Source organism: Otolemur garnettii, unplaced genomic scaffold (genome assembly GCF_000181295.1).
Source record: "Otolemur garnettii isolate 467f Iridium unplaced genomic scaffold, OtoGar3 scaffold00006, whole genome shotgun sequence".
Classification (NCBI taxonomy): Eukaryota; Metazoa; Chordata; class Mammalia; order Primates; family Galagidae; genus Otolemur; species Otolemur garnettii.
In genome coordinates, this window is record NW_003852401.1 from 30,947,253 (window position 1) to 30,956,644 (window position 9,392).

Here is a 9,392-nt window from a genome sequence, read left to right on the forward strand (position 1 = left end):
ATTCAATTTTAGCTGGAAGCAGGAATATTCTAATTTCTTTGATTTTAAATAGTTTTTAAAAACATTTATACATACATATAGCCTACAAATTCAAGTAGATCTTAAATAGTACTTGAAATACAATCAGACATTATATTTTTTATGCAATTATTCAGATATGTTTACATATATTTTTTTCATTCTGTTGTTGTTTTTTTTTTTTCTCGTTTGTTTGTAGAGACAGTCTCACCTTGTCACCCTGGGTAGAGTGCTGTAGCATCACCCAGCTCACAGCAACCTCCAACTCCTGGGCTTAGGCGATTCTCTTGCTTCAGCCTCCCAAGGAGCTGGGACTACAGGCACCTGCCACAATATTCTATTGTTTTTTATTCCTGCATCTTCAAATTCATACCTGAGATACTTTTACCTCCACCTGAAAAATATCCCTTTGTGATTTATTTCCCTATTTCTTTTAATGAGAGTTTGCTGGGAATGAATTGTATGGAATTTTTTCCTTGGTCCAATATACCTTTGTTTTTTCTTCATTCTTATGGTCTATTTTAGATAGATAAGGAATTGTAAGTTGGTAGTTATTTGAGCACTTTGAAGACACCATCCCAACACCTTCTCATTTCCTTTGCTTCTGTTATGCCATTGTCAATCTTATGTTTGTACTATTGAAGGCAATTTATCTTTTTTGTTGTTCTTGTTACTAAAAGTGTTTTGTTCTTTTTCTCTTTTTCTTCATCTTTACTGAGATATCCCTGTGGTTGGATATTACCCTGCTTCAGGTTCATAGGCTCATAGGGTTTCTTGAATCTGAGTTTTATGCCTTTCGTAACTTTGGGGAAGGGTTCAGATAAGACTTCTATTCTTTCTCTACTTTTCTTTGGGGACTTGAGTTATGTTTTATTAGATCGTGTGAATATACTTTAGTCATTCATCCTCACTTCTCTATTTTTGGTTATTTTATCTCTCCCTTATTTATTACAGGAATTTTCTTCCACTTTAACCAATTTTTAAATTCTTCCTTCAACTGTGTCCAATTCTTTAATCAAACAGTTTATCCAGCGAACTCTTGATACAAGTTGTTTTAAGTTCAAGAATTATTTCCTTGTTATTCTTTTGGATTTCCAAGTCTCTTCTAAAATTTTAAATTTTGTCTGTTAAACACAGATATTGTGAGGTCTGTGTTTGGTGAGTCTAATATCCTAAGCCTTTCAATTTCTCTTCATGTTATCTACTATTCTTTTCAGAATTTTATTCAAGATATCTTTTCTTATGATTCTGCTATGTATTATGTGTTATGCATTAAATTTACAAATTTCTTTCTAGAAATAATCAGAGAACTATGACAATGTTCCCTTTTCCCAAAGGGTATGTTCATTTCCTACTACTAAGCTACTGGTATCTCCAGCTCTTCCAAAACAACTATGGGCTCTGGTATTCTAGGATTAATGTATGAAGCTTTCATTAAGACTGTCTCCATCCCTTCTCTGCACCCTCTAGACTAAGTACCATAGGGTTGTAGCACAGCCTGTTGGATATTCAGGTACAACTTTTGCAATCAAAAATACCCCTCAGGTAAAGGTAGCTCAGACACCAGGATTCCTTTCTAGGACCTCCATCCTGCTGCGGAATCTGGCCTAATAGTGCTTCACTATCTGCTTAGCAACTGTATATCTTGAAGGGAGTTGTTTATATAAACATTGTATGTAAATATTCTAATTCTTCAATGGAGGCTTCAGTCCTATATTTGTTTTGCCATCAATAGAACCAGAAATTGAGAAAATTTGTTTTTTTTTTCCTGAAATTTTCTTGATTAAAAATTTAGGTTAAATAATAATTTTGTGTAATCAGATGTCCTTTCTGTTTTGTTCATGGTGTTCTCATTTTTACTATAGTATATCTAAATGTATGCTTACATTTTTTCTATTGGAGATTCCTTTTGATATCTAAATCTGTGTTTTAAAGCTTTCATTGCTTTTGGAGATTTCTAAGCCTTTATTTTAGTTAGATGTATACTGGACCTTCTCATCTAACCGCAGTGTTCTTGAATCTATTTGAAAATTCCCCTATCTTGATCTTCCTGTGCTACATACTAGAGAAATTACTCAAATCTGTATGTTAGTTTACTTATTCTTTTCTCTAACACCAGAAAAAAGAAACTCTAACTGCTGTTAGGGAAAAGGGACGAAGATTCCATCTAACTGCTTCCTGCTGTTATTCTTCCTGCAGCCATTTTTAATCTGTTGTTTAGCTCATCCATTGGATTTTTAATTTCAGTGAGTTTTTTAAAGAGCTTTATTTGATGTTTCAAAAAAATATTATGGTCTTTTTGGTATTATCTTGTACTAACGTAAGTAGTCTCAAATGATTGTTTAAATAATTCAAGAAAATTTTGGAATATATTAAATTTTTTTTTTTTTTTTTTTTTTTTGAGACAGAGTCTTGAGCCTAGAGTACCTTGGCTAGAATGCCATGGCCTCAGCCTAGCTCACAGAAACCTCAAACTCCTGAGCGCAAGCAGTCCTCTTGTCTTGCCGGTAGCTGGGACTACAGACCTATGCCACCACACCCAGATAATTTTTCTATTTTTAGTAGAAATGGGGGTCTCTCTTTAAAGAGGCCATTCTCCACTCCTGACCTCAAGCAATGCTCCCACCTTGCCTTCACAGATAGCTAGGATTGTAGGTGTGAGCCATCACATCTGGTTGTGTATTAGATGTTTATGCATAAATGGTAAATTGGAAAAAGCATATAGTATGTACAAGTTTATTTAGAGGAGGACAAACGTCACAAAACAGCAACTATCTTCAAAGTCTGAATTTTCTTAAGACACTTATTTGTTAAGGGAATAGAGCAGGAGTACACACTTTTATACAACTCTCCTTAAGGAAAAGGAGAATCATATAGAGATGATTTAATGTTCTCAGTTCATCACATTACCAGAACTAAATGTAAGACATGAAATTATATCTGTTCCTTTGTCACTGTGGTGGAAGAAGGAACATTTTATTCTTACCTTTCTGATATTCCTTTCACTGGCATTTGGGAGGGGCTGTGGAATTAAGTCCAAGTGCTGGAACACGGATAATTAGTATGAGCCTTTACGTATGCAAACTTAAGAAAGAATTTGTTTTTCCATCCACAGCCAAAGTTAAGGAGTTATGACCATATTGCTTTCCCACCCAGTAATTTAGAAAACATATTTTTTTTTTCCTGTTACATTCTTAAGTGAGTAGTAGCCCTTCAAAGATGTGATGTAATCATTCCTATCTCTCTTCCTGCAACCTTGACTAGTCTCCTTAGTTGGCTGTGGATGGCCCTTTGGCTCTCAAGGCTGAAAATTCTCAAGGAGGGGACAGTTTGTTTACCTTTCAATTTCCTCTTTGTTCTTTTGACTTCTGGAGATTTCTCTTCCTTTCTTATTGGGCCAAGTATGCATTTGATAACTACTTATGTAATATTTTTATCTCGCATTTTTAGTTCTCTTTTGGAAGAATTTTTGTATTATCTAGCCTGCTAGAATGAGTTAAATGGAAACTATTTTTTCAATAGAAAAAGAAAGAAGACAATCATTTCAAAAAACTGATAGTTCATAAAACTGCTAGATTTCTGAGGCTATTCATTTATCATTTGTGTTTATTTTCATAAAAGTTTTTCTTATGAATAGCAATTTATATAAAAAGATGTTCTTCCTCTCTCACTTTATACATTCTTTTTCTTCACTTAATTATTATTTACACACATGGAAGCATGTTTCTTAAACATCTTTCTTAATTTGGTTCTGTTCCCTTTCAGCTTTTTTCTTATAAACATCCTTGGTTAATTCACTGTTTAAAGTTACAAAATTATCTCAGTTTTTTCCTAAAGTGTTATATTTGTTTTTTAGGTAGAGTTTCAGTTTGAACCTAAACTCAAGCTGAAATCCACTGGTATTCAGACATTTCTGGTTGTGTCTGAAGGAGTAATTATACATGGCCTATTAGGAGTATTTTTAAAGATTGTCTTGGGAATAACACTCTGCATGAAAATAGCAGCAGGCAAATAAATTTGGGTCTATTGTAATGCTCTGGTTTTCAGAGATGAGGGTTCAAACTGATCACAACTTCCATTGCTATTGAGACTTGCTTCTGACTTAGTGCCTGCTCCCAAAGATGGTCTCTGAACATTATGGAAAGACAGAGTAGGCCGAAATTAATTAATTAAAAAGTGATTGATTAATGAATGAAAAAAATCATTCTCTTATTCACACAAAGAAATTCCAGGAGTACTTGATTTAGCTCTGTTACCCATTTCATAAAGAAAAATGTAAAAGATCAGAGATAGACATATGTTGTCCACAGTGGCTTAGGGGCATAGATGAACCCAAGAAATATGTTACCACCAGCATTTTTGAAGACCTATATATTGCTCATGGCAGCAGGGATGTAGAAGTCAGAACAATGCCCAGAGATAGAGCAGCCAGGCAGCCTAAGGATATTGACCCCTTGGTAATCACTGTGAGAGAGATTATACCGTTGGTTCTAGTATCAGCTTTCTTAAGTTGTCGATGGCAGCAGCAAGGTGCTGTCAGATGACTTTATGGGCAGCAAAAGCCTTGGTAAGGGCTATTGCTGAAAAGACTGGATAAAGAAAGGGGATGCAGATGAGGCATAATGCAGATTATTAGTTGCCAGAGGTTGCAGAGAAGAAGAACAGAGAGAAACTGCTTCATTAAAGTTAGGAGGTTTTACATTGTAATGATGTCATTGTTTGAAATCAGATGAAGTGGGTGGTTACTCCATATTGTGAATGTTCTAAATGCCGCCAAACGGTTCACTTTAAAATAGTTAATTTTATGTTATGTGAGTTTTATTTCAATAAATTATTTTAAAACTAGGGAAGCAGAAAGATGCTTATTCATGATCTTGTGTAACCCTCTCCCAAGTAATGGATGATTTCTTGATAGGGGCCAGAGACCTTGCAACATTACGGATATTAAAATCCCAAGAAACAGAGTTTTCATTACTTTAAAAGTAACCCAGAATGGATGCCCTAGGGAAATATAACTATCACATCACTTTAAATATTTTGGTCCATGTCCTGTTGTTTCAGTTGCAAGTCTTAGATGTTGTGACAACATAAACAATGATTAGTATGTATTGGATGGCACTTCTAGAATATTCTGAAAGGGTAACTTTTGTATATTTTTTCTTTTTATTTCTGATTATTTTCTGAAGGATGGAGGATTATTTCTATCACATTTTGTCTCTTTGAAAAACTAAAACAAGGGGTAGAAATTAATCTCTAATCTTTGGTAAGTAGTCCTGATTCATTTTGGAAAGGGTCTGGCCAGCAGCCTGAGAAAGAGATATTCATTTCTGTCTAAAGTCAGGTTACTATAGCTTTAGAGGAAGGAACAGGAATTTGCAATGAGGAGTTGAAAGATTTTAAAAACAAATGGTGTATGAAAATAGGACATGATTTCCCTCAGACAATAATGTCATGGTTTGTTCTGGACACAGATTTCAAAGGCTTCCTCTAAATCCTTGGGAGAAAGTTCTCCCAGGATATAACTTTCCTAGGCAAAGAACAATGGCATATTTCTTTCCCTTATATTCCTACGTAGGGACTGATTTCTTAAATAGATGGTCATAAACTCCATGAACACATATAATCTCCTATAATTACCTATAAGCAATTCAAACTGTCAAAGAATATGCACTTCAACAGTTCAGAGTCCTGGAAGAGCTCTGGGAAAGTTCATTTAGCATTAACTAGCTGATTTTCCATGAACCCCTTTTTTTTTTCAACTATAGTTAGGTTTCCAATTTAATTTCTGTGTACTGACGAACTCTACAAAACACCCATCTAACACCAAAATGGTGGATATTTTTGGATTTTAAGAAGCACCCATGTACATAGATTTCATGCTGCTCCACAGCATTGCTGATTATTCATCCCTTACCATTTGACTCAGGGGAATTGAAATCAACATTATGTAATGATTCTTATGTCAGCTACCATTGAGGCAATCTGAGGACTAAGCCTATGGAGATGTTTTTTATGTGCCTGGATATCTGGGCTATCATTGGTAACACAGACAAATTATTTTATCTTAGTCAACATATAGGAAGTGGCTGATGGAGTTCTGCCTCCCAGGTGTAAATAGAAAATTTATAAAATTTGGGAAATAAAATAATTTATTTCAGGTATAGAAGCAAGTTCAGAAAAACCTTAATGTCTACAAATTCTTTTCAAGTACGTGACTTAGAGAAGGAATTTCACATAGTTAATCCATACTAAACCCTGCCACATTCTGGATTCAGGCCAATGAAGTCCTCAGCAGCTGCTAGTTCTGTCCCCTCTGCCTGGCACTCTACACTCCAGTGTTTCCAATCACTGGGATCTTGTTTATGATTCAAAATTAAACTTTCAAGGAATTGTGTTAACTAAAACAAACATGGCAACAATGACAGCTAACAGTTACATCTAGCTATTATGAACATTTTTCTGCTTTAATTGTTTTATAAATATAGGTTGAAAATACCACTATTTTCCCCATTGTACAGATGAGATCACTAAAGTTTGGTGATAGCGTCAATAACATACTCAGAGTCCTATTGCCTTCCTACCTATTCTGAAATACGATTTAGTCCCTACTTCCTTTGAGTAGCCACCCCAGTGGAAATTTGATAAGCGTATCTTGGTATCTCTTCATCTAGCCCCACGTCTACCCTTGTTCATACTTCTGGCAGCCTATTGATACACTGAGGGTATCCCCTATCTCGCTCAGCTTTGTACCAAGTATGGTGCCGAAGGAAGTACCTTGCATATCTTCCATGGTTAATTTTAAACTTCAAAAATTATTGACATTGATATTAAAGAAAGGTACCCAAATTTGGGTATAGATCACCCCTCCCCCCTATCTATTCAGTGATCAGCTAGTGGTTTACTACTTCTAAGAACCGGAATCCCCAACCAGCACACCTGGTCCAAAGGCTTTTTAAGAACATCATTAGCACCATAGTTTTCCATTCATGAAATCATATTTGCCTGCTTAACAGAGGGTTTTCTTGTTGTTTTGTATTTCATTTTGTGTGTGGGTGTGTATATGTTAGTGCACAAGGGTATTTCCTATGAAACTTTATGTTCATTTGCCTTACAAGGCAAGGAGAGCACAACCATGTCACCTAGTCAGTGGTCTTAATTTGTGGCAGTTTTGCAATACCAGTTGTATATTTATTTGCTTGTTTTTTTCTTAGGTTAAGGTTAATTTCTTCTGTGACCACATTGTAGTTTTACCAACTTTGTTCTTCTTTTTTCAAATGGTTAAATATATAGACCTTTCAGTCACTGGAAAAAGGAGAGTCCCTAGCAAAAAGGAGAGAGATCATAGGATTAGTTCTCATAATTCAGTTTAAAAGTAGAAAGCTCTGAAGAACTTCTATGGACTTTTATCACAAGCAAATATCATTATTATGTTACTTTTATCATCTCCACTATTGGGAGTCATATTCTTTACATGTCTGTTTCATGTGGAGTGGGCTGGAATTCCTCTGCCAAATGATAATAGCAGATTTTCAGATAGCATTTTCAGTAGTTTAAGCTTATCCTAAAATATGTACCTGGGCTGTGAGTGGATAACCATATTGTAAACTATTATCATAACTATAGGAATCATAAATGGCAATAGAATGACCCAGGGAATGGAGTATGAAAACTCAACATCCTATCATTTATTTCTTAATCCCTTTGGTTGAGTCAATCATATCAATGTGCCCATCATGAAGGGCTTTGTAAATTCATAAAAATGTTTGCCCTTCTATTCTAGCTTTTCCACTATGCTGGCCTGGTATTGAAGAGTCTGCTATAGTTAGTCACATGTTGATATCAATTTGGCAACCCACTGGCATTACCACACTCTGGATTATGTTATCTTCCAGTTTAGCTCCAATTTAGCATCCATGAATTCTATAATTCCTTTCTATGATAGTGATAAGTATCTGTTGTAAATTGAGAACCAAGTTGCAATACAGTGGACTGGGTTGTCCCCACTGCACAGGGACCTTGCCGACCACCCAGGGTCTGGCAGACAAAAGTTGAGAGAATATTGCAAAATTTTCACACACATACACACACACACACACACACAGAGTGTTCTGACCCAGGAGAAATGATAAGCCCCTCATGAGCCTATCAGGAGTCGTATTGAGCCCAGTATCCCAGGCTTTTTAAATTTTATTTATTTATTTTTTTGCAGCTTTTGGGTGGGGCTGGGTTTGAACCAGCATACCTCTGGCATATGGGACCAGCAGCCTACTCTTTTGAGCCACAGGCGCTGCCCCATCCCAGGCTTTTTATTAGAAATTGGGGTGTGTGTATTCACAAGGCAAAAAGCAAAAAGGTAACAGTTTCAAGTTCTAATCAAACAGGCAATTCTTTGTTCAAGGAAGAAAAATATCAAGCTGAAGAACAGGGGAGTACTAAGCTATAGATCAAAGAATACTTTGGGGAGAATTTAGTAAGAGAATGTTATAGTCTACAGGTCAAGGTACCTGCAGCTGCAGGATATCTGTGGAGGCAATTCTCAATTACTTTCTAGTTTTATTTATATTCTTGCCTCTAAGCTGATGATCTCTATGTAGACATTTCCCAGACTATTTTCTTATCTACTCTGCTGGACATTCTTCACCACCATAAGCATGAACTGCAGTGGAGGAGCAGAAACTCAAGGCCATAACCCACTTGAGATTTCAGGGGGAATGCTAGTCTACTCGAGCTTTCACCTACAAGAGTATTTTCACTGTTTCATTAAAATACAGTAGAACCTCCATAGTTAACCACCTCTCTACATTGGCCATCTCCTTTAATTGACTTAATTCACATAGACCAGACACATACTACATGTACATATCAGTAAAGTAAGCCTAGTTCCTTATGTTGACCATCTCTGTATGTTGACCAGTTTGTTACAGTCCCTTAGGTGGTTGACTTACTGAGGTTCTACTTTATTTCTTTATTAATTATTCTTATTATTATTTTTGCTATTTTTTGGCCGGGGCTGGGTTTGAACCCACCACCTCTGATGTATGGGCCTGTTGCCCTACTCCTTTGAGCCACAGGCGCTGCCCTTGGCTACTTATATTTTTTACCTATAAAGTGTTATATTTTTGACATGTGCCCTTTTTTCAATTTTTTTGGTATGGTATCAATACTAATTTTTTGTCAATTTTATATGTTATAAGTTCTACTTTCTTTTTTTTTATTACATTAATACAAACATGGGGTATAGTGTAGTGTTTTCATATACATTTTGAAATACTTTCATCAAGCTGGTTCACATAAATTTCATGTAATTTGCATAGTCATTGTGTCAAAACATTTACATTCTAGTTCTAGAAAAGATCATTTGTACCCTTGTTAGA